Source organism: Pinus tabuliformis, chromosome J (assembly GCF_031772625.1).
Source record: "Pinus tabuliformis cultivar Carrire ecotype Pingquan chromosome J, CPIR1, whole genome shotgun sequence".
NCBI lineage: Eukaryota > Viridiplantae > Streptophyta > Pinopsida > Pinales > Pinaceae > Pinus > Pinus tabuliformis.
In genome coordinates this window covers 54,476,425-54,503,790 of record NC_142295.1, presented here as the reverse complement: position 1 = coordinate 54,503,790, position 27,366 = coordinate 54,476,425, and the positions used below count along the sequence as shown (strand labels likewise).

Here is a 27,366-nt window from a genome sequence, read left to right as displayed (position 1 = left end):
CATATCAAAAGCCTTTTCTAAAGCAATGTCAAAGTATCTAAGGGAAACTTATGCATCATGGGAAAGTTCTAATCAATGGAAAAAATATTTAATAAATGAAGGAAAAGTCATTCAAACAAATCAACAGCTAATTCAATACTTTCAAAGACAAACTAAGTTGCAGCAAATTTCACCTTACAATTTGATGGGTTCATTGCAGCAAGTTCAGTTAGTAATCAGGAATCAGGAAAATATGTCAAATCAAGTAGCTGGTTTGATGTCAAGAATATCTTGGATTGTCTCTGTTATTCTGCAAAATAGATTGTAAATACATGTTGATGGTATTTAACAATATTCAGTAGAGACTATTTTCAAATATGATTATGAATCACTAACTCATGGTTCTTTGTGGAAAGAAATCAATTTCCATGTTCATAATAGGTTGTTTTCCCATCATTGCAAGTAGTTCATCTTGTAGATGGATGGAACAGGTCACCGACTCAAAAAGTGCCATGATCAACATCCTCAGGGTCATCACATGCAGGTGATTGATCGAATGTATTGGTACATCATCAGTTGAAGGTGGAAAGAGAGGGAGTTCTACCCTCATTGACTATTTGCTTGGTAAAAATTTTGTGGTCCAAAAGCTTTCAAGTGGAGAGGATTGATCCAAGAGGATCTCATCAGATCAGTTCCATAGGTCATCATTAATGTTCAATGTCGTCGTCAATTTAGTTCGGTGTCGTCAACTTCGACAGAGTTGGTTATGGATTAGGTTGTTCAGGTAATAGGGTTTTTCATGGCATTTAGTTGAGATGGTTTAGCACCTAGTTGTCGACATGAGTTTGTCATCAATTCCGCTAGGATTTGATCGACGACATGTGTTTTTCATTCGCCTTAGAGTATTTGGGTTTTTTCATCCACTCGCAGGTTGATCATCGACATGGGTGCGTCATCCATTGTAGAGGTTCGATATGTCATCAGGGTTGTTGTCACAAAGGTAGCTAGTGTCAACGATCTGTATATGGTTTTATGTCACATTGTGACAATATGTTGTACATGGGCTTTTTGAAAAACAAAATGTAATCCTAAACCTAAACATCTAAATCTAAACCTAATTTTGCAACCCTAACCAACTACATTACAATGATATGTATTACAAACTATACATAAACCTAATGCTAACCTAAGCCCTAATCCATACCTATCGCATTACCAAAATATATGTTAAACAACATAAAACTTAACCTAATATTCTCTTGACCTATGTTAAATGTTTAAAACAACAAACAAAACATTATAAAACATTTATATAGGCCCTAATCGCCAGTTGACCGCGCGAAGTTCTCACCGCAACGAAGGCGATCATGTGAACAAGTATGTAAAGATGGTTGGGTTAGCATTAAGCCACTAGCACTCAACTGCGCGGGGTCCCAACCGCAGAATTTGCATGTGAATGGAGACAGGGATAGCAGAGTTAGCAGTCAAGAGTTTAGCCGCAGCGAGAACCGTGAGCAAGACTATTTGCATGTGACTGGAGATAGGGTTAGCCACACGTTTAGCCACAATAGGAATTTTCGGCGAGTTAACCGCGAGTTTGGTCACCGCTCACATGAGCTGTCCAACCTCCGCTCGATTAAGCTGACCGCAAACGGTTAAGAATTTAATACAATGAATTTTTGGGTTTGTTGATAAGTTTTATTAAAACAACTAATGCGATGACCATACCAACCTACCTTAGGTGTCAATTTCCAACTAGACCGAGGTTCTAAAACTCATCCTGAGTTAACCAATTCATCTGCAATTCAGCCAAAGTGGTTTTGATGTACCTGCAGGCCTTTAAAAGATGGTTTTTCTTCATTGATCAGGAGAAGAGTTGTTTTGGTTTTGTATGGAGATTCTGGAGGTCAGAGGCAGTATTGTTTTCAGTGTAACAGGAGCATCCAAAGTCAGAATTGGGAACCAGGACAGACTTTGGAAAGCTGGTTCAGAGAGACAGTGATCATAAGTGTCTGCGTGCACATTTAGTTTGATCAAATATCTGTGTAATTGACCTCTTTTGTTTCAATCCTAATAAAGCGGTCACCCATCTTGAAAGAAGACCCAGAGACGTAGTCCATCAGGAACAAACTCCGTAATCAACTGTATTATCTGGTATCACTATGTTTTTACTGTTTTCACTTCTGTTATGCATCTTTCTTATGTTTAATCAGCTGTCGTAAAGTCCTCTTCTCAAGCAATTTTCCTCGATTTCCGCACTTTCAGCTAACATTCAATTTATTAATGGCTATTCAATTCTACATCAATTTTAATAAATGATCATTTCATATCAGTGAAAGTTATTACTTAAAAGAGTGGCTTGGCTAGCAACATTCTAGCATTGAAGTCCCTTAACAAGAAGATATTACTTTCATTTCTTAAACTATGAATATCTTGTTTTAAGGTATTGAAAAGGTAATTCTTATAGAGGTTATTTTTCTTATAAAAACTTGAGTTGATATGAATAAAATACAAATTGTGAGATAAATCTTCTTATTAACTTTAGAGTTATAGATTTCAATCCCAATATATTGATTAAAAGAGTAAATCTTATGAAATAGAATGTGAGAAAACTATTATTTTCATATGACAAGTTATTTTTATGATGTAGAATGTGTGGAGAAGTTTTATTTTTATATAACAAGATATTTTTAATTGGAAAATGATTATTTTCTTCGTTTTAACGAAGAAAATGGGGTAATGATATTTTATTGATGATGAATTAAAATATGATAAATTTTGAAAATATCTTTTGTAGTGCCGGAGGAATAGGCAAAAGTCGACGTCCGTAGAAGATCAGATAGGTGACATTTTGGAGTTCTATCATCCTAAAAGGAAAAGGCAAGGCAGTAAAACACTGCTCATATCATATCATATCATAAATTACACCAAAGTTAACCCTTTCGTTGGAATTTCCATGGCGATTGCTCATATCCTCTGACTGGTATTTTGGAGGAGGTGGCGCTACAAGAAGTTAGGAACCTCCTGCCAGGTCCCCTGGCATGGCCCATTGTAGGGAACCTCCTTGAGATCGGATTCTCAAGCGGCGGGTTCAACGGCTCAGTGAAGAAATTTCATGAGAGTTACGGCCCAATATTCACCATCTGGTTCGGTTCTCGCCCAATGGTGATGATTGCTAGTCGCGAGCTTTCTCAGGAGGTGCTCCTACAAAAAGGTGCCATCTTCGCTGACCGCCCGGCGGCCAGTGGGCCACAGAAAATGTTAAAACCCAGTGCCACCAGCACGGTATCAAGTTATCAACACGAATGCATATGGGCCATTGTGGCAGAGCCTTCACAGGAATCTGGTCAACAAAGCCCTGAACTTTTCAACGATGAAAGCGTTTCGGAAGTTAAGGGAGTGGGGCATAAGCCGGCTGGTGGAAAACCTGAGGAACGAAGCGGCTGGCAACCGGGGAGTAGTTAGTGTGGTGGAGTAGTTTCAAACCATGCTTTACCGCATCGTCTTGTGGATGTGCTTCAGTAGCAAGTTGGAGGAGGAGACGGTGTTTTACGTGCTGGGCGTCATGCGGGAGGTCTCCGTGATCAGCGGATCAGGTGTGGCCAAAGCCTTACCGATTCCGGAATTGTTTTACTGGCGGAGCCAGTGGCGGATGGAAAGGGCCCATCTGAGGCAGCGGGAAGCCTTGCTCGCCCTCATAAACCAGTGCCGTGTAAATGTGTTAGAAAACCTGCACAAATGAATCTAGCTAGTAAAGCTTGAACACACAGCTTTGCAAAGCAAAAACACTAAAAGAAAATCGAAAGAAGAGAACATTGATTCAATAGAAAATTATGTTACAATGCTCATGATATAGCATTACTGGGTGAAGATCCCAAGGTAATGACTATAGTGGTGATCAATGAGAAGACTCAACACCTACAACAAGTTCCGGAGATAAATAGTCAGTTGCAGAGTTAAAGAAGGAGCAAATCAAGGAGTAAATCATGCAAAAGGAATTTTGCATGCAATCCCATGCTCTAACTAAAAGTCTGCATGTAGATGTGTAGTAGTTCCAACATGCAAAAGGAATCTTGCATGCAGTCACATGCTCTAACTAAGAGTCTGTATGTAGGTGTGTAGTAGTTCCAACACCCCCCCTGAACACCACTATGGGAAAGAATAGAAAATGGGCCCTGGCAACTAAGGCCAAAGGTCACCCAAAATACAGTGCATCTTGTACTAAAATTGAGGAAAGAGGTAAAACCTCGTGGGAAAAACCCCCCCTCAAAATACAATGTAATCAAAAGAGAAGAGGAAGAAAAATACAGTTGCTAAGCAATCATGTCCTTCACTCCAAGACGATCACGCAAAGAGCGAAACTTCTGCTCAGTGAATGTCTTGGTGAAGATGTCTGCAATCTGTTCTGCTGAAGGAAAGAACTGCAAATCAATTACCTGATCATGTACTAAGTCTCTGATGTAGTGCATATGGATCTCTATGTGCTTCGTCCACTGCCGCTGTACTGGATCCCTGCAAAATTTGAGAGTGCTCTGGTTGTCACACCAGATGACAATGGGCTGGTGGGACTGGATGCCCAACTCAGTGAGGAAGTGTTGTAGCCACAGAGCCTGAATGGTGATGTTGACTACTCCTCGGTACTCAGCCTCAGCTGAAGAAAGAGCAATAGCAGCTTGCTTCTTGCTCGACCAACAGATAGGGCCAGATCCTAGACTGAGTGAATATCCGGAGGTGGACTTGCGATCAATGTTGTCTCCCGCCCAATCAGAATCTGTGAAGCCAAGGAGATTCAATGCAGTGCCTGCTGCATAGTGAATCCCGAAGGTGATGGTGCCCTACACATATCGGAGGATGTGCTTGGCAGCATTCCAGTGTAGCTCATGCGGCTCCTGCATGTATCTGGAAATTGCCCCTACTGCGTATGAGAGATCTGGTCTGGAGTGGGTGAGGTACAATAAGCTCCCCACTAGCTGTCGGTAGAGAGTGTTGTCAACTAATGGAGTGTCACCTCCATCCTCAAGGCGGACCCCAGACAGAAAAGGAGTCGGTGCTGGCTTGCAGTCAGTCATGCGAAATCTCTCGAGGAGATCCCGTGCATACTTAGCCTGAGAGAGTTTGATGCCTGTGGCATTTTGGCTGATCTCAAGACCAAGAAAGAAGTGTAATGGACCCATGTCCGTCATCAAGAACCTATCATGCAAGGCCCTCTTGACTGTAGCAATGGCTGAAGCCGAGCTGCCAGTAATTAGGAGATCATCTACATACAAAACTAAGATAAGAAGAGAATCATGTGTCCTAAGCATGTAAACATTCGGATCATACTTACATCTTTTAAAGTTTTGTGATAAGAGAAAAGAATCCATCTTCGCGTACCAAGCTCTCGGGGCTTGCTTAAGGTCGTAGAGAGATTTCTTCAGTCTGCAGACCAAAGATGAATCTTGAATGAAACCATGTGGCTGCTCCATGTAGATCTCCTCAGATAGGTCTCCGTGAAGAAAGGCATTCTTCACATCCATCTGATGTACTTCCCACCACGGGGCAGCTGCAATGGCAAGTGTAAGGCGTATGGAATCCATCTTTGCTACTGGAGCAAAGGTCTCGTCATAATCAATGCCATGCACTTGTTGGAAGCCTTTGGCTACTAGCCTTCCTTTCCGTCTGGTGATTTGCCCATCTGCAGCACTCTTGGTCTTGTAGACCCATTTCCATCGGACAAGTTTCCTTCCTGAAGGAAGGGGGACCAGATCCCAAGTCTGATTCTCGAGGAGGGAGTTATACTCCTCCTCCATGGCGGACTCCCAAGATGGATGCCCGGCAGCCTCAGCATAAGACTGTGGATCAGAATACTGAACCAAATGACAATGCCAGGAGGGCGATGGTTCAGTGGCAGTGAGGACAAGAGGAGGCTCAATAAACTCTGAGCTAGTCCTCTGTAGATCAGAATTATCCCCCACAAGACCATTTCTAGCAGCTGGTTGGTCTTGTGCATATATCTCACGTAAGCTCCTTGTTCTCTGATTTATGACAGGGGAATATGATTCACTGCTGGAAGCCCGATCTGGGCTTGGATGTGGATCATCATTTGCATGCACTAGATTTGTATCTGAAGACTATGTCTTTGCATCTGCATGCTTTTCCTCGGCATCTGCATGATCTGTATCGGCATCTGAATGCACTGAGTCATCATCTCGGACATGAGGTAGATAAAAAGTGTCTGCATACGGCGCTTGAGGTGCATGCGAGAGACTTTCCTCAAATTTGACACTTCGCTCAATGATGAGCTTGTCCGTAGAGGGAATCAGGAGTCGATATCCCTTCACACCATCAGGGTATCCAAAAAATATGCACTCAATGCTCTGTGGATCAAGAGTTTTCCTCTTTTCATAGGGGATCCGGGCCCATGCTCGAGAGCCGAAAACACGGAGGTGAGTGACCTCTGGTTTAGTGCCGCTCCAAGCCTCAAAGGGGGTCTGGTCCTTGACAGACCTATGAGGAGATCTGTTCTGGATGTAGTTAGCACAATTAAGTGCTTCGGCCCAAATCTTATGAGGCAGTGACTTGGCATGCAACATGCAGGAAGCCATCTCTTTAAGAGATCGATTCTTTCTCTTAGCAACTCTGTTCTGTTGCGGAGTGTATGGAACTGTATACTGCAACTGTATGCCGGACTGAAAGCAAAGGTTCTGAAGTGTTGTGTTAACATATTCCCCCCCATTGTCTGTACGGAGGGCTTTGATATTTCTCTCTGACTGTGTCTCAACTAGTGCTTTGAAATCTTCAAAGTGCTCAAAAACTTCAGATTTGTTCCTAAGAAGATACACCCAAGTATACCGTGAGAAATCATCAATAAATGTAAGCACATACCTTGCTTTGTTGATGGAAGGATGAGGAAAAGGCCCCATAAGATCACTATGGATCAGATCTAGAGGAGAGGATGCTCTGTGAGTCTTGCCGGTGTCAAACGTTTCTCTAGGATGTTTGCCAAGAACACACCCTTCACAAACTCCTTTGGAGAAATTGATATTTGGCAAGCCTTCCACCATCTCATTCTTGCTTAGCTGCTGCATATACCTGTAATTTAAGTGACCAAACCTCTCGTGCCAAAGCCTACTACTATCATCAGCATGTGTAAGCAATAAGGAGGATTCAGATTCAATAAATTCAGAAAATGTATACAGTCTGGCTCCATTGTTTACCTCACCAGTTGCAATTTTGGCATTGCTATGTAGATCATATATGTTCACTGCATCTGGAGTGAATTCCACTCTCTTTCCGGTGTCGGAATGAGTGATCTGATAAACTGAAAGCAGGTTTACCGAAAGTTTTGGAACATGAAGCACATCTTCAAAGCTTCCGTGTAAAAGTTCCACTCTACCTTTTCCGGTGACCTCAATAGGTGAGTCATCTCCCATGAGGATGGGAGGTCCTTTGCATGCATCCAAAGAGGAATAGACTTCCTTTGCAGTAGCCATATGATGTGATGCACCCGAATCTATAATCCATGCATCAGGAGAAGAATTAATTGCAACTAAAGCATGAAAATTGTTACCTTTCCCGTGTGGCGGATCCTCAGTTTTCTTCTTGGCGCCCTGAGGGATGTGGTCCCCAAGGTTGTGCTTTTGAAGGATTTCTGCCATTTGGTCAATTTGTTTCTTCATGCAAGAGGATTCTGGATGGAATCCTCTTTGACAGTAGGTGCATCTGTTTCCTTTCTTCCCTTTCTCATTTCTCGAGCCGGAGGAGTCATTGAAGGGCTTGGTGTACCCTTCCTTCTTTGGATGGGAATGTGCTTTTCCTTTGTCTTTTTGCTGCTGGTTTTTCTGATTTGAATCAGATCTGTGATTTTTATTGTGGCTGCCATCATGCACAGCAAGTGCATGTGCTTTTGGAGGTTTGATTTTCCCCATGCCAATGAGTTTATCTTGCTCAAAAATAAGAGACTCCATAAATTCTTTGAGAGAAGGCATAGTGTAGGATTTACCTGTTGCGAGCCTTACTGAATTAAATGTAGACACAAAGATGGAGTATTCCGGTCCGAGCTTTGATATAATAGAGAGAACTTGGTGACTCTCCTCCTTGGATTTGTCAATTCCACAACCCCTGAGTTGCAGCAATAAATCATTATATTTGGTGAAGAAATCTTGAATTCTGTCATAGTTCCATGGATCCAATGATAGCAGCTCCACTTTGAGCAGATGTCCTTTCATCTCATCTTGTTTCCCGTAGAGCTCTTCAACCTTTTTCAAAATCTCATTGGGAGTATTGCAGGCAGATAGATGAAATTGCAACTCTGGAGAGATGCACATGCATATGGATCCGTGGGCCTCATCCATACGGTTGAGGTACTTGGATTTCTCTATGGCTGAAGTGGGTTCCACTTCTGTAGCCATGGTAATCCTGTACAACCCTTTATGACGAAGGTATCGAGCCATTTGGTCCTTCCATTCATGATAGTTGTACAGTGTTAGGATCGATGCTTTGGGAAACTCCATTTTTCTGTCAATCTTCGATCTCCAAGCTGTAATACTTGCAAAATAAAGTACCGGTGTCCCTTTTATCTAGCAACCTGTGGGCTTTGATACCATGTAAATGTGTTAGAAAACCTGCATAGATGAATCTAGCTAGTAAAGGTTGAACACACAGCTTTGCAAAGCAAAAACACTAAAAGAAAATCGAAAGAAGAGAAGAATGATTCAATAGAAAATTATGTTACAATGCTCATGATATAGCATTACTGGGTGAAGATCCCAAGGTAATGACTATAGTGGTGATCAATGAGAAGACTCAACACCTACAACAAGTTCCGGAGATAACTAGTCAGTTGCAGAGTTAAAGAAGGAGCAAATCAAGGAGTAAATCATGCAAAAGGAATTTTGCATGCAATCCCATGCTCTAACTAAAAGTCCGCATGTAGATGTGTAGTAGTTCCAACATGCAAAAGGAATCTTGCATGCAGTCACATGCTCTAACTAAGAGTCTGTATGTAGGTGTGTAGTAGTTCCAACATGCCGTACTCATGTGCATGTGCCTCAGGCCGCGGCCATGAGTAACGTGGACACGTTGTTCAATCTCACACTGGACGACGGCCAAAACCAAACCCTCAACGATGACGATCTTGTCGCTCTGTGCGCGGAATTCATCGTGGGCCGCACCGACACAACGTTGACAGCGTTGCAGTGGTTGGTGGCGAATCTAGTGAAACATCAAGATGTACAGGCGAGATTATACGATGAGATCATGGGCGTTACTGGGAACAACAGGAAAGTGACGAAGGAAGAGGACCTGAGGCAGATGCCTTATCTGGATGTTGTGGTAAAAGAAAGCCTGAGACGCCACCCTCCCGGGCACTTCATCGTCGCCCATGCCATTACCTGGCCCTGTGAGCTTGGCGGCTACGAGGCCCCACGGATGCGCACGTCAATTTCCACGTTGTGGGTATGGTGATGGATCCCGGAATGTGGAAAAACCCTTGGGAGTTCAGGCCTGAGAGGTTTGCCGATGAGGGTGCATAAGTGGATGTGATGGCCCGCAAGGAGATTAAGATGATGTCGTTCGGTGCAGGGCGGAAGGTGTGTTCGGGCTCAGGGTTGGCTATCCTCCATTTAAATCTCATCGTTGCCCGACTTGTTCAGGAATTGGCGTGGGAATGCAAGCCGGGAAAATGGTTGATCTCTAGAAACTGGAAGTCACTACAGTTATGAAATATCCTCTACAGGCGGTCATCAAGGAGAGGGACCAGAGCCATGCGGAATCTTCCGAGGGATAACAGGTTCGATCCTCAGGGCATTCTCTATTGAAAATCGAATCTCGCAAACATTTGGCCTTAGGAGCTACTGTGTCAAATAAATAATGATTATTTTAAACTGTGTTAGCACTATCTTAAATCTTTCCATCATAAAAACATAATTTTAGAACTTTAATATTATAAAAACATTATCATATATGCTTATTTAAGTTTGTAATAATGTCTGTCCCATGTATAGTATTGCCCCTCCACCACATCTAGCGTCTTCACCACATCCAACTTCTTGGCCAGATCCATCAAAATAAGCCCATGGATAAGTTCTATCTATTGCTTCTGGTGTAATGATACGGGATTGATTCTTTGACTCCTCCTCAGGGATTAAATGATAAAGGGCTTCAATGTTGTTGCATATGGAGGTCCACTGAATGAGGGAGTTCTGGAATATGATTATGTTCCTTGCCAACCAGATGCCCCAACAAATTAGGAGGGGGAGATTACAGATTTTCTGTGATAGTGAAAAGTTCCACCAAGATTCCCAAGCAGAGGTGAGATGATCCCCGTGCCATTTGTTGGAGATGTCAACAGAAAAATATATCTGATTCGATACCTATTTAGTTGAAGGGCATTATAAGAAGAGGTGGTCGATGTCTTCAACAAGTTCCTTACAGAGATTGCATTGAGAGGGGCCATGTATAGATTGGTTATTGAGGTTATCATCAGTAGGTACTTTATTTGATAATAGGCACCACATGAATAGTGAAGATTTAGGAGATGCCTTCAGCTTCCAGAGGGGTCACCACCACCATTCAGCAACAACAAGTTCATGTTCTGTCATAAGGAAAGTATAGCTATCTTTGGGAGTGTAGCGTCCTCGGGGAGAGGCAACCCATATGAGTTCATCCTCTCGGTCTATTATTCTGACATGGGACTCTTCTAGGGCTCCAATATATTTGTTCCATTCATTTCTCTAGATGTCAGGTATCATGAGGTCCTGAGTCGATTTCCAAGCCTGTGAGAGCCATGTAGAGTTTTCATCATCTGCAATCTAGGAGAGTTGTGTAATTCTTGTTGTTTCGAGGATCTACCTAAGCTCCAGCGATAGTAAGTACCAATTCCCACAACTTCACCATGCATCTTTGCCTATACATACTTGTTCACCAGTTCCAATATGCCATGCCAATCCTCTTTTTATGACCGAGATGGATTGTATTATTTCTCTCCAGATGGTGGAAGAATCGTTCACCATTTCCAATACACCATGCCAATTCTCTTTTTACGACCGAGATGGATTATATTATTTCTCTCCAGATGGTGGAGGAACCAATGCAGATCCATTCAATAGTTGATAGGGGGGAATGTATTTGTGATATACTACTTCTTGCCATAAGTTTTTTGATGTTAACAGTTGCCAACCTAATTTAGTTGCAAGAGCCTTTGCAAAATTATTTAAATCCTTTAAGCCCCAATCACCCCATTTTTTGTGTTTTCCTATTATCTCCCATTTCACGCAGGCAAAATTCTTGGTAGATTTATTCCCTCTCCATAAGAATCTACAGAAAATTTGTTGTATTCTGGAGATGATACCTTTAGGGATCCAGGCCAGAGCCATCCAGTATATAGGTATAACTTCTAGCACTGATTTGATTAACACTAATTTTCCTACTCTAGATAACCATCTCTGTTGCCAAATGTTGATGCGTCCTTCAATTTTTGCAATGAGCCAAGTCCAGTCTGCAATACAGTAATCATTTGGTTTGAGTCTGAAACCTAGATACTTGAGGCCCTCCTCAATGTCAAGTTGTCTATATTGAAATTGATGTAGTGCATATCTTTGTTCATTGAGAGAACAACTTACAGGCATAATGGTAGATTTGATAAGATTAGGCATCATTCCTGTAGCTTTACAAAACAGGGACAAAATATGCTTGAAACTAGTTGTATCCCGAATGGATCCATCTAAGAATATTAGTACATCATCAACAAATAAAAGATAGGTTACATCAGTCATCTTGACCCCAATTAATGTCCCGGATGATCGAGCTGAGGATATGAGCCTGCTTAATCCTTCCATGATCAGGAGGAAGAGAAGGGGTGATAATGGGCACCCTTGTCTGAGGCCTCTCTCAGCATGGAAAAAATTGGATGCAACCCCATTGATGAGAATGCTATAGGATGCGGATGTGAAGCAACACATGATCCAGTTAATGAAAGAGTGAGGAAAGCCAATGTGCGTTAGAATGAGTTGAAGGTATGTCCAACAGGCTTTGTCAAAGGCTTTTGATAGGTCAATTTTGAGAATGATGCTTTTAAGACTCTTGAGTTTAATAGAGTGAAGGCCTTCTTGAGCAGTACCAATGGCTTCATGGATTTATCTATGGTTGAGGAAAGAAAATTGTTCCTTGGATATGTGCAGGGATAAGATAGGCTTAATGCGGTTGGCAATGATTTTGGATATGATTTTGTATATGCAGTTGCATAAGGAGATAGGTCGGTAGTCATCAAATGTGAGGGGATTGTCAGACTTGGGGATGAGAGCAATAAATGTAGAGTTGAATCTACCATACATCTTCCCGAACAATCTGCATTCCTCAATTTCCAGTAGGATATCCTTACCTATTGAGTCAAAGAAGGTAAGATAAAATTCAATGGGCCAACCATTTGGTCTGGGACTTTTGTCTTTTTTGAACCACTTTAGGACAACTTCAATTTCCCCCAGTGTGACCAGTTTGTTCAAGTTCTCCACATCATCATCATTCACAAAACGAGGCATTGTCCAAGAAATGTGGAGCACTTCTGTTATGGTTTCCTCTCGAGTAGCATTGAACAATTAAGAGAAGTGTCTAATGCCCATGTCCACTAGGTGATTGAATGTGTTGGTCTCCCTACGATTTTGTTCTCTTAATTTTCCAAATGGTATTGGTTAATTTTCTCCCTATGGCACATCGCTGGAAGAACTTAGTATTTTCATCCCATGCTTGAAGCCAAATGGCTCTGATTTTTAATCTCCATGCTTCCTCTTTCTGTCTTAAGAGTTTAATCTTTTCTGCTTCCAATCTTATTAGTTGATTTTTCTGTTCAATGGATTGAAATCCTGAATTGCCAGAGTCCACCAGCGCAACAAGTTCAACTTCAATCTTCAATGGAGTAGCTTCATCTCTTTCATCTGTTTCCTTCTCCCATACAATGGTCCTATGTTTTATTTGAGACAGATTGTTTGATATGATTGCAGTTGACGAGGAGTTGGAATCTTGGCTACAGTGGATCCATGATTCCTTAACAATTTTATGGAATTCAGTCTCCTCAAGCCATGCATAGTTGAATTTGAAAGGGGTATTTGGCTTACAGTTAGAGTTCATGACTTCGAAGAAAATAGGGGAGTGATCAGATATACCCCCAAATCCCACCCATTGTCTTATTTTGTCCAATCGATCCACTAGATGAGCTTTAATGATAAATCAGTACAGTGTTCGGGCTAGTGCATCATCCCCAATCCTCCTATTACACCAAGTGGGATGAATTTGGGCATGTCTATATTCGATAGACTATGTGAATCCAATAGGTGCTCAAAATAATCAATCATGGGGTTAGTCTAAGCATGTGATCCCCATGATTTAGCATGTCCCAATGAGAAATTTAGATCTCCACGAATGATGATATTATCCTTATTCATGAACGATAAAGCCATCAATTTATACTAGAAATCTACACTGTTGTGACAGGGGCCATAAATATTGATCAAGCAAAGTGGGGTATCTGGTTCAACAGAAATGATGTCTGCTCCCAAAACTCCTTCACATCCCCAAATATTTTCAATCTTGATGGTTTTGTTGTTGAAGCCAATTACACATCCTCCAGACCATCCTCTCACATCAAGGGTATGAAAGGTCCAGCCAGGTAAAATAGATGTCAAAAGTGTGTTGATCATTTCTCCATCACCCAGGGTCTCTTGAAGGTATATTACATCTAACCTTTCAGATTCAAATAGTCTCCTGAGGGCCAATTTTTTGTCAGGGCTGGCCAAACCCCTACAGTTGAAGGATAGGCACTTCATGAGGTAACCGAATCAGGGTTGCCTTGTGCTCTAAGAACCTGGTCAATGGAGGATTGTTTACCAGATGTCGCGTTTATCCCAACCTGATGGATAGCTTTGGATATGTAGGATTTTGTTCCCTTAGGGTTTTTCTGAGGTTTTTTTTTTGGGGGGGGGGTGGTCATCACAAGGCCAAAGGTAGGTTGAGGCTTGGGGTGAGTGAGGGATTTGAGGTTATATATATGATAAGAGTGGTTGTTTGATGATTCAACCATAACAATATGAGAGGAGAGATCACCATCCATGTGATTGGGTTAGGAGTAGGGTTGATGGGGGGGTCGATGCAATAGGACAAGTGATGGGGCTTAAATTGCATGCAGATAAAATATAACTAGATGCAACTAGAGATAAATTGGCACATACCGAATTAAAAACATGAGATGATATGGGAGGAGAGGACGAGCTTGTAATATCCAGTATCAGACTAGATCCAGAACAGTGTGATCTTGTGACCCTTCTTGATGGTGTCCAAGCTACCAGTTGCTAAGGAGGCTTCCCTGTGTCCCTCTCTCTCCTCGAAGGATCTGTGGATGCTTTTTTTGCAGGGGCCAATCCTTCATCCACTTGAGTTTGTGTGCCAATAGTCTCTTGTCTCTTGGTAGACTCTTTGTTTGCAGATGTGATCATCGTACAATCCTTGTATAAATGGCCAACTTCATGGCATATTATACAATGGAATGGAACACCCTCATAATCCAAGATATTCCATCTGATGAACCCACACTATTGCAAACAAAGGCTTTCCACAAGTCCTTCTCTGGTGTCCAAATGTACCAATATTCTGGTTATGGCAACATTCCCTGATTTTATGTATGATTTGTCATGATCTAAGTATACCCCCAAATCATCCCCAATAGACCTGAAGATGTCCTCCGACCAGAATTGAAGAGGTAATCCTGGTAGTCTAACCCAAATTGGGCCCACCCCCAATTTCTCTTTGTTAGGATCAAATAGTGGCGACCAACATTTTAGCAGGATCGGGGTCATCTCAATGTGTTAGAACTTGGAGAGTACCCAATTCGCCTGGTCAGGGTGTGCAAATATGAGGGAAAACCATCCTCTCGTCATGGTGAGGACCACTGGTAATTTTTTAAGGACATGTCCCTGCTTCGGGTCCGGGTAAACTCGCTGCTGCCAGAGAGGATTCACCGGGTCCAGATGGATGATTTGCAAGTTGTTCGAGTTTTCAAAAATGTAATTCTAATGGAGATAGTATCGTAAGTACCAAATGGTGATTGTAATCATGTAGGATGAAGTCAAAGCCTGTTGCTATTGCAGTGGTCAGTTGCGAAAAACCTAGGTCATTGAGGGAGGACATGTCATCCTCCATTTCAGATATATATGGCCCAACCTGGTCATCCAATTCTAGGGGGTTTGCTAGTGAGTGCAAGGCTAGCTGCTGAAGTGGATCATCTGTCCATATCGGCGTTGAATCCATCGAATTTGTGGAGTAGTCAACGAGCTCTTTCTCCATTGCAATGGTGTTTTCAGAAACGATTGCCGCAAATTTCCGATGTGGGCGCTACTCATTTGGTGAATGAGTTATATTGACTTATCCGTTTTAAACATATTGGAATCCACGAATGAATATATATATATATATATATATATATATATATATATATATATATATATATATATATATATCTATATATATATATATATATATATATATATATATATATATATATATATATATATATAAGTATAAGTCAGTGAGTTAGTTATATTGATTGAGTAGTTTGAATTTTATGTAACAATCTCTCAGAATTTTAGGTAATTCTGATGGAGACGGTATCATAACTACCAAATGGTGATTGTAATCATGTAGGATGAAGTCGAAGCCTGTTGCTATTGCATTGGTCAGTTGCGAAAAACCTAGGTCATTGAGGGAGGACATGTCATCCTCCATTTCAGATATATATGGCCCAACCTGGTCATCCGATTCCAGGGGGTTTGCTAGTGAGTGCAAGGCTAGATGCTGAAGTGGATCATCTGTCCATATCGGCGTTGAATCCATCGAATTTGTGGAGTAGTCAACGAGCTCTTTCTCCATTGCAACGATGTTTTCAGAAATGATTGCCGCAAAGTTCCAATGTGGGCGCTACTCGTTTGGTGAATGAGTTATATTGACTTAGCCATTTTAAACATATTGGAAACCATGAATGAATATATATATATATATATATATATATATATATATATATATATATATATATATATATATATATATATATAAGTATAAGTCAGTGGGTTAGTTATATTGATTGAGTAGTTTGAATTTTATGTAACAATCTCTTAGATTGAGTTCTTTGTTTGTTTATCTTTATGATTAGTAGATGGGTTAGTTTTATTATTAAATTATTATTATTATTATTATTATTTTCTCTTTAATGCAATGTGAAAAATTTTATAATAATATTTGTTTAATATTTGAAAGGTATAAAAATATAAATAAAATTAAAATATAATTGGGAAATTATAAAAAAAAATTAAGTATATTTTAATATGTTTTAGTTTTTTTTAATTATTAATTATATATATATATATATATATTCTTTAATTATAATAGAAAATCTTTTATATTAAAATTTGTGTTTAGAGTTAGTAATATAAATGACACAGAGATTACCCTGCGATACACACAGTATACATATAAAATGCATAATCTTGTCTATCCCAGGAATTTCAATCCTTTTTCATTGGGACTTATGCACCCCCTTCTTTAAACCTTCGTTAATCCTTATTCTTGCAAATATAACTAAACCCCACTCTTTCACTTAGCTATATTTGGATTTAACCCCATAAGTCTTCTATCGCTTTATTTCTATTATAATCCTTATATAATAGAAATACTCCATATTGCGTACATGAACTATAACTTTTTCTCATTTCCTCAACCTTTGCACATTTACCAATGCTTTTCTTTATCGCAATTGCAAGATTCAAAGACTCTTAATAATATGCATTTAGAACTTCTGATCTTTGGGATGTGATCACGCTTTCCATCGTTGATTTCGTCCACGAGATCAACAACTGTCACAATCTTGCATCGTACCAACTTGTGACTTCGTCGCCTCTCGCATGTGATATGTGATAACACAACCAGACTTTGAATGGAACAAAACCGCACTTATAACCTTCTCGTGTCCACTCTCCACAACTCTTGTCGCTCAATCTCCATCGTCGATCTTACCTTTAATCCAACGGTTGATGTCCTTTCCAATCAACAGAGTCTCTTGGTGATCCTGCATTATAGATCAAAACCCATTTGATCCAATGGTCTGTAATGATATTGCATCGGAAACTTGCACGATGTTTAACCACCTCACGAAGTTAATGCGAATTATAAGTCCTCGATCTATAAAAGTTCGGGTTCGTTCAAAGATTATCGTTCGATCATCTTTATGGCCGATATCCATTGGATGAAAGAAGACAACAAATCCCATGCTCTGCGGCCCTCCAACTAACACACAGGTTATTAAGCTTTCAACCCCCCGTAGTTGACTATGACGTAAGCACCTGGATTTATGATTGATGGTTAATAACAGTTACAACCCTTCAACCACGATTAAGGCACCCATACACTCTCTACCCCCGCTATTATTACTAATCATTGTCGATCTACTAGATCTGTTGATTTTACGGTCTAGATCGATTCCCGCCTTTCACCTTCTGCAAGTACTTAGATTGAATCTCTGCCATTCATTTCTTGGTTCCATTTTGTGCGACTTAATCCTAGCCATTTATCACGAACAACTCTTGTATGTTGATCATATAGATCCAACGACTCCTGTGCGTCGACACTTCACTTCTTCGCTCTTCTCTTCACTTGGGTTTTTACACCAGTTCTTCAATGTTCTTCTGCGATTTTGGGCTTCTTCAGAGTTTTGGTCCTTCCGCTGTTCTACTATGCAACTCTCTCTGAGCTTAACTTCGCGTGTTTCTTTAATCACCGTTCCTCCATAGCTTTACTTGGATCATTCAATTGGATCCTACGATCCTTCATCCTCGTTCTTCTTGTATTCTGCCTGAACTCCACCTCCATACATATACGATGCAGAACCTCTAAATCACACACAATTTATCCTTCAATACTCAAACCACACATAGACTCAGAAATGAGTTGTTTATATTAATAAACATGTATTTACACAGTTTCTTCTCTCATGCCTAATTTCCAATATCAGTGGCCTCTATTTCATAATCTTCCCGTAGGCTTACAATTCAAACCTCTAACTACTAACTTGACTTGCCTAACTAGCTAACCAACCACTGACTATGCCTTTTAGGCTGACATTTATAAAAAGGGATTCTACAACCAATTCCTAGTTTAGATCCATAATCTTCTCAACAAAATCCTAAAATATATTCCTTATCTCTAAGGATCCTCTCTAATCCACAAAATCATGAATGAGCTCCTAATCTAAGATTTACAATTAATTCTAAAATCTCTCAACTATCCTGATTCTCTCATGTTCTCCTACATTCGAGAATATTTACTAATATGCCTCACTATACTCAATTAAATCCCTATTCTAGCTTCTCTCATTAAAATCACTCAAAACATTGATAATTACATTAATTCAAAACATAGGAAACCAAATTCCTTGAAAACACAAGACCCCCTATGTCTACTAAGATACAATGATATTATTGAGTTGAATGCTCCTGCATCAGACTCTCAAGGTTGAAAATAATCATGATCTCCTGATCATGTGCTTCTGATATATGCCCTCCTGGATCCTATACTTTGTTCTATAGTCCTTGGTTGGTGCTGTTGTTTGTTGTTGTTCTCCAGGTCTCCACACTTTATGCTGCATTTCCCCACTAGCTATGCTCTCACAGTCTGCCGATGTCTTTTTCTTGTTTCTTCCTTGCTTTCTTTCTGTTGTCTCCTTTCTTTGAGCCTCTTTTCTCATAAAATCTATCATCAGTTCAATTTCTATGTCCAACTCACTTCTTTTCAAGACACTTTCCTCTTCCTCTCTTGCATATCCTTTGTAATATTCATCTGGTTCTTTCTTTCCTACTAGTGTTTTCAGCCATTTCTCTAGTAGCTCCAATTCTATCTCCCATTCACTGATCCTTTGATGAGAGTTTAGTCCTTCTTCTTTATTGACTGCCTCAACAGTTTTCCTGGTTATCTCCACTGTGCCTATCATCATAATGGAATGATGATCCTTTACTATTTTTTCAGCTAACATAGTCTCTTCTTTAAAATTTCCTTTAATATTTTGGTTGTTACCTTCACTTTGTAGTTGATGGTTCCTTACTGTCACCCTTACATCCTTACCCTCTAGTTGCTTCTGAACTTCCATTTCATTTCCAAATAACTTCCGTTCAATTTCTTCGATCACAACATCACACTCATTCATTCTATTCATTGTTCCTAAAAACAAACTACTGGTTTGTAAATTAAAACACTCTTCTACCTCCATGTCTTTTAAAGACCCTCTGCTATAGTTATGTACTACTGTAACCACTTCTTTTCTATTGCCATTTCCTCCTAGCAACTTCTCCAGCAATTCAATTTCCTCCTTACATTTTGCAAGTGTCTTATCACAATGCCCTTCATTTCCAGCTTCATCCTTTAAATGGTCACTATTGCCCAATGATTCAATCAGACTGCCTTCCTTAGACAATTATGTCTCATTCATCTCCACAGAAACAAGTTCATGTTAAACAATTATAATCCATGTATTCACACAACAATTGTTAGTTTGAAAAATGTATGGCTCAATAGCCTCAACTAACGTTTCACATATCAGCTTTTCAGACTGATCCTTATCTCCTTCTTCCACAAATAATTGCCTTTGTTTTATAACAGTTCCAAATATCAATTCATCAATAATTTCTTTTTGCTGCAACAATTCAATATTTTCCTCATTCAAGAGGAATTCTTCATCATACTCTACTCCAGAATACTTATCCTCTGAAAGGTACTCTTCATACTCTATCACTACATCAGTATGTTGATCCAAGTTCTCCTCTAAACTCTGGTAATTTTTATCAAGTTTTATGATGGCTTCATAAGGTTGCCAATCCTCTGCAAAACCTGCACTCACAAAACAATCATTATAATTAAAAACATAAGAGCTCTGTGTCTCTTCTTCCTTTGGAAACACTTCAATATGTTTCTCTGGACTATCCCAATAGTTCATTGATCTCCATTTTTCATCTTCACCCAAAATTTCACCCTGTTCTGGTTTACAAATGGAAACTTCCATTTCTGACTCTGCTTCTCTAAGTTTTCCCATCAGCCACTTTAATTGCCTCCGCTGTAGCCTTCTTTGTAGTTTATGCCACCTTAAGTTGGCTTCTTCTTTAATACCCAACCTAATCTCTGGTTTTCCTCAAGTATAATCATTCATGCATCGAGTTGTTCTTTCATCTTTGAAATCTCTTTGTCAAATTCCTCTTGACTCATTCTCTTGAATTTTCCTTGGCATCCTCCTTCTTCACTTTTCTTCTACTGTGGTCTTCCTCAGAACCTTTTCTATGACTATCAGTAGTCATTTTCTCCTCCATCTCTATGAGTTCCTCACTCACTCACTATGAGCTTCATTAAAGCCTCTGTAATAGCAAGTCCTCCTTGCTACCACTGACCACACCAAGATTTCCTCGATACTTGGTCTTTTGGCAAGCCCTTGGTTCTCTATCCATGGAACCTCTTTTGAGCACTTCTCTCTGCTCCTTAGGCTTCAACTCATCTGCATATTCTAAGAACACAATTGTCCTCTTGTACTTCAATCACAATGAAATACTTGGTTTTTACCACTTCTTCTTTCACATAGAAAGTCTTATCATCTTCCTTCATTACTTAGAAATTCTACCCACATCCTCTGTGGAATTTCCCTAACGATATTCTTGTGAGTTGCAACAATACATATACAGTAACAAGTCTCCTTCTTGCTACATATTCCTTACTAAGCTTCTCTCCTCTAAGCTTAGTCTTCTATCATCTCTCTGGTTCTTTCCTCTGGAACCAATTGAGCACTCCTTGCTCTAGGTTCCTGCAATATTCTCACCTTATTTTTCTGTTACTTGTGTATCAAAATAAAGACCACAAACTCTCCAATCTTCAAATCAAATCAAAATAAAAAAATACCATCTCACCTTCAAGACTTCTGCATGATCTTGTTCTACCATTCACCTGTACTTTGAATCGATTGTCCTCTGTTTCTTTGCATCTTCAATTCTCCCAATATTTTGTTATATTTTATCTCCGTTTTCTTAATATTTGTCATATTCGAATTTGATATCCTTTTTCTTGATTTCATCACCATTCACCTGTATACACACCTCCAAAGCACAACTCTGTTCTAAATTCTTTTCAAAGAAATTTTCACACAAAATTTCTTTGTGCTTTAACATCAAATGTTTCAGTCACAATTCAGCTCTGATACCAAATGACACATAGATTAACCTACAATACCCACAGTATGCATATAAAATTCATAATCTCGTTTGTCCCAGGAATTTCAATCCTTCTTCATCGAGACTTATACACCCTCTTCATTAAACCTTCATTAATCCTTATGTCCACACATATAACCAAACCCCACTCTTTCACTTAGATTATATTTGGACTTAACCCCATAAACCTTCTATCGCTTTATTTCTATTATAATCCTTATATAATAGAAATACTCCACAAAGTGTACATGAACCATACCTTTTCGCATTTCCTCAGCCTTTGCACATTTACCAATGCTTTCCTTTATCACAATCGCAAGATTCAAAGACTCTTAAGAATCTGCTGCGATCACGCTTTCCACCGTTGATTTTGTCCACCAGATCAACGGCTGTCACAATCTCGCATCGTACCAACTTGTGACTTCATCACCTCTCGCATGTGATATGCGATAACACAACCGAACTTCAAATGGAATAAAACCGCACCTATAACCTTCTCGGGTCCGCTCTCCACAAGTCTTATCGCTCAATCTCCACCGTCAATCTTACCTTTAATTTGATGGTTGATGTCCTTTCTAATCAATAGGGTTGCTCGGTGATCTTGCACTGTAGATAAAAACCCATTTGATCCAAGGTCTGTAAGTATATCACATCAGAAAATTGCATGATGTTTAACAGCCTCACAGAGCCGATACGAATTATAAGTCCTCGGTCTATAAAACTTTGGGTCCGTTCAAAGATTATCGTCCGATCATCTTTATGGCTGATATCCGTTGGATGATGGAAGCCAACAAATCCTATGGTCTGTGCCCTCCAACTGGAATGTAGGTTATCAAGCTTTCAAACCCCGTAGTTGATTATGACATAAGCACTTGGATTTATGATCGACGGTTAATAATAATTACGACCCTTCAACCACGATTAAGGCACATGTACACTCTCTACCCCTGCTACGGTTACTAATAACCATCGATCTACGAGATTTGTCAATCTGATGGTACAGATTGATTCCCGCCTTTCACCTTCTGCAAGTACTTAGATTGCATCTCTGCCATTCATTTCTTGGTTCCATTCTATGTGACTTAATCCTGGTCATTTATCATGAACAACTATCATCTGTTGATCATATATATCCAACGACTCCTGTGCGTCGACACTTCACTTCTTCGCACTTCTCTTCACTTGGGGTTTTACATCGATTCTTCAATGTTCTTCTGTGGTTTTTGGCTTCTTCAGAGTTCTGGTCCTTCCGTTGTTCTGCTATGCAACTCTCTCCTGAGCTTAACTTCATGTGTTTCTTTAATCACTGTCCCTCCAGAGCTTTACTTTGATCATTCAATCAGATTCAACGATCGTACGATCCTTCATCCTCGTTCTTCCTGTATTCTGCCTGAACTCCACCTGCATACATATACGATGCAGAACCTCTAAATCACACACAATTTATCCTTCAATACTCAAACCACACATAAACTCAGAACATATTTTTTGTATTAATAAATAGGTATTTACACATTTTCTTCTCTCAGGCCTAATTTTTAATATCAGTGGCCTCTGTTTCACAGTCTGTCCATAGGCTTACAATTTAAACCTCTAACTACTAACTTGACTTGCCTAACTAGCTAACCAAACCCTGGCTATGCCTTTTAGGATTACATTTATACAAAAGGGATTCTACAACCAATTCCTGGTTTAGATCCATAATCTTCTCAACAAAATCCTAAAATCTCTTCCTTATCTCTAAGGATCCTCTCTAATCCACAAAATCAGGAATTAGCTCCTAATCTAAGATTTACAATTAATTTTCAAATCTCTCAACTATCCTGATTATCTCATGTCCTCCTATATTTGATAATATTTACTAATATGCCTAATTATACTCAATTAAATCCCTATTCTAGCTTCTCTCATTAAAATCACTCAAAACATTGATAATTACATTAATTCAAAACATAGGAAACCAACTTCCTTGAAAACACTAGACCCCCTATGTCTACTAAGAGAATGATATTATTGAGTTGAATGCTCCTGCATCAATAACAAAAATTATACAAAATTTATAATCTAAATTAATGAATATTTTATTTTTATTGGATTTAACCTCCTGTTAAAGCCGAGGAAGAAGTCATCCATGTTATGCTATAAATTTTGTTTGTATAATTCTCCACAGAAATGAATTTTGTATATGATCTTCATTTACCATAAGTACATGTTGTGGTTCCATATAAGGAGCAACAACATTTAAGTTAGGAAATAACACATTGTCATCACTTACATAGCTAGTAGAATAGGAGAGGATGGATTCTCTTGGTCCATTCCTTGTTGAAACTCATTAGGCTTGTTGTCAACTATTTGTACTTGAATTCAAGTTGAGGAACATCATCTTCTATACACTGAATCTCTTGCTCCATTCTACATTGGTTATTATTTCAAACATATTCCAATTACCATTCAAGGCCCGAAAATTTCCATTGTGCAAAAATCTCTGAGAGATTTCCAAGTTTCAAAGCAAGCAACCATTAAATAAATGGAAGGGGGCAACAATTACCAACCCCTAAAATACAATTTCTTACTCCCAACGTGTAGATATTCCAATTGGTACAAATAACATTAGGGATTTTATGAAGGGGAAACAAATTATTATTAGTTTCCAAAAGGGACAATTTTCCTTCCATTATTATGAAATTATCTAGCTAAGAGGTTGTGATACATAGCTCCTTTGAAATGTATTTAATATCCTCTCTCACATCGGCCCAAATAATTTTAGATTATTAGAGCTTAAAATGCATTTTCATGTCTTTCCAATCCCTCATCCAAATACTCCTTCAAATACTCCTTGCACTAGAGGACACCATCCCAAATGTCGTTATGGAATTGACACCTAGAAATTCTAGAATTAGTTTACTATCACCTAGTTTTAAATCTTCCCATGTATCTCAAGGGTTATCCATGATGCAAGCCAAAACATGTTGTTGGTTCAAACTACAATATCTCCCCCACAAGAGGTGAGATTGGGTTAGATTAACTCCCATGCCATCACCTAGAGGAATTGGAGGCATGTGAAGCATCTTCCATCCTTTACCACCATCTATTATCACAATCTAACTATCTTAACCACTTAATTCCATAATAATCATAGTCATACCACGATTCCTTCTTGCTACCCATCCACAACCAAAAGGCTTTCATAGATCCCAATCCCATAAATTTGAACTATCCAGTATCTAGAACCTTCCTCAATTAACACTCAACTATCCAATGTCGCCAATTTTTTTTATCATAAGTAGATCATTCCATCATTGACACTCAATGATGAAAACACATACTACCTCTCAAATTTCAATTTTTTAAAGAATTTATAATTTTATTTCTCATTAATTTATAACATTTATAGTCAAAATAATGTCTTAACGATTTATTCTATCCAACAAGCACTCCACTAAGTTGTCTAATCTCTCACATACAAAATAAAATAATAATTTATCTAAATAAAATCTATATAATCCTTCAAGATTCCTAAGTTTCTTGGTATACATAAACTACGTATAGTAAATTATAATTTGAAGATATACTTTCAATTGCTAATTCTATTAATTATACATAAAATTATTATATATTTAATATATGCTTTCAATCACAGAAATTAATAGAATTAGTATTTGCATTAATAATTCATAACATATTTTAAATATATAATAATTTCTTATGTAATTAATAAAATTCGTAATTTAAAATATATATTAAAATTATCTTTTATTATAACTAATTTCCCTATACCGTGAAACTTAGTAATCTTGAGTGATCATATTGTGGTATGATATTATATATCATACCACGATCATTCAAGATTACTAAATTTCGTGGTATGCTTAAATTAATTATAATAAATATATACTTTGAATTTATATATATATATATATATAAAAGTGTGTGCATTTTGTTTCTGAAGTATTTATTTTATGAAAAATAATTTAATACAAAATAAAATAATAATTTATGTGAATAGAATGATTATTTATTTTTTCTGAACTAAGTGTAAATTAGTTGATGATAATGTAGATTTCTGGGATATTTTTTAAGTAAAGGTTATTTTTCCAATTTTTGAATCACTGCTCTTATTAATTAAATATTTAGATAGCTAATTGTGTGCAATTTGGCTAGAAAGTAACTATAAGATAAAAAACAAAAATGATTTCCAATTAAAAGTGAACTATTGTCCAAAATTCATATGGATATCATAAATATAATGTGACATGTAGAAATAAATAGAACATTAGTGATAAATCAATTAAAAGTGAACTATTGTCCAACATTCATATGGATATCATAAATATAATGTGACATGTAGAAATAAATTGAAGTTTAGTGATAAATCAAAGTATTTAAGTAATGATTAAAGATTATTGCGTAAAAAAAGTATTAATTCAAAATGAGTTTTTTCTAACACAGATAAAACAACACGAGTGTCAAAGAAGTGACTTATACCAATGTGATAGGCTAAATCATTTGGTTAGTATTTGGGTTTAAGTTTAATAACTTTAAAGTTTAATAAAAATTAAAATGGGACAATTAAATTTTGAAAATAATTTTTGGTATTAAATTTAATATTTTTTTAATTTTTTTTTTTTTTTTTTTTATAGTTCATTGAAATATTACACTTCTATATATAATAAATAATAATAAAATTTAAATATTTTTTTTTTTTAATTTTATATTTTATTGATATGATATACTTTTGTGAAAATTATTTAAAAAATATAAAAAATTATATAATTTAAATGTTTGTGGTATAAATAAAAAATTAATATATATATATATATATATATGAAAAAATAGTAAATGACAATTAGATCTAAAATTTAAAATATTGTTTTTGTTTGTATACATTTTTTTACATATTTAATTTTTATATTTTATTGAAATATTACACTTCTATTATAACTATTTATAAATATATAAATCTATATAATTTAGGTATGCATAATATAAATACTAAATATACAAAAATATTCAAAAATAATAAATGATAACAAAACTTAAAGTTTAAAATATTGTTTTAATTTATATATATTTAGTTTTTATATTCTATTGAAATATTATCTTTCTATTATAACTATTTATAATTTAAATGTAACTATTTACAAATATAAATTTGTATGTAATATATATATATATATATATATTACAAAATGATGATGATAATGATTAACATCATCAATATGGACTATTTGACCTTAAGAAAGTAAGAGATTAATTGAGATTCTTTAAAATTTTATTTCTGTGAGAAAAAGGGGGAGAAGTGTTCATAGATCACCATAGTTTTGTGGAATTAACAAGTTAAGAAGGTTGGTAGTGTGGAAAAGATTTTGAAAATTAGAAGAGATGCGAGTAAGAGCTCAGCAATCCAGGAGAAAAAAAATTCATCGTCAACCCTCTTAGTATCACAAAGGTGACAGATTCTTTCATCCCAAGGTGTTTTTGGAATTGACCAACACTTGGTTTCACTTTGAAGCTCATGAGAATTAGTTATTATCTTGGAAATGTTCATTCCCTTAGCATCAGTCAAGACAAAAATATAGTTCTGGTTTTAGATTTAATTATAATGACTTTATTCTTATCATTATTAGCAGTCATACCCATGTTGGAGTAGTAATCTTGGAGGATTCTAGGTCATTCTTCGAGATTATCATGGCTCCTGGCTAAAAGAATTATATAAAATGCACAAAGGAGAAGAGTAATGACCATACCAGTGAGCTTGAGTCCATCACATGCTACAACTTCCAAACAATCTTCTAGCTTCATTGACAAGACTGGGATAAGGGAAAACCTCATTTAACCCCAATAATGCATTTAATTTATTGTAACCAACCCTCAATGCTCCTAAGCTTAGCAATAACATTCCCATATATCATAGTCACAACAACCCTCAACCTGAGAGCAAACATTACCTCTTCTAGCCTCTTCCATAGCTTATCCCGAGGAATAATGTCAAATTTTTTTCTAAATTCAACAAAATAATAGAAGAGATCAATTTTATTATTGCGCCATTTCTCTAAAATGATTCTAAGAGTAACAAGATGGTTTATAGTTAAGCAATGTCTTCTAAATCCAACTTTCCCTTTAGCTCTTTTAC

The 27,366-nt window shown here is 37.8% G+C and overlaps 1 pseudogene; it reads left to right on the top strand.

Annotated features, from left to right (window-relative positions):
* Positions 1-9,745, top strand: part of LOC149225466 (cytochrome P450 77A1-like) — a 47,877-nt pseudogene extending 38,132 nt beyond the window's left edge.
* Positions 9,746-27,366: the final 17,621 nt, after the last annotated feature.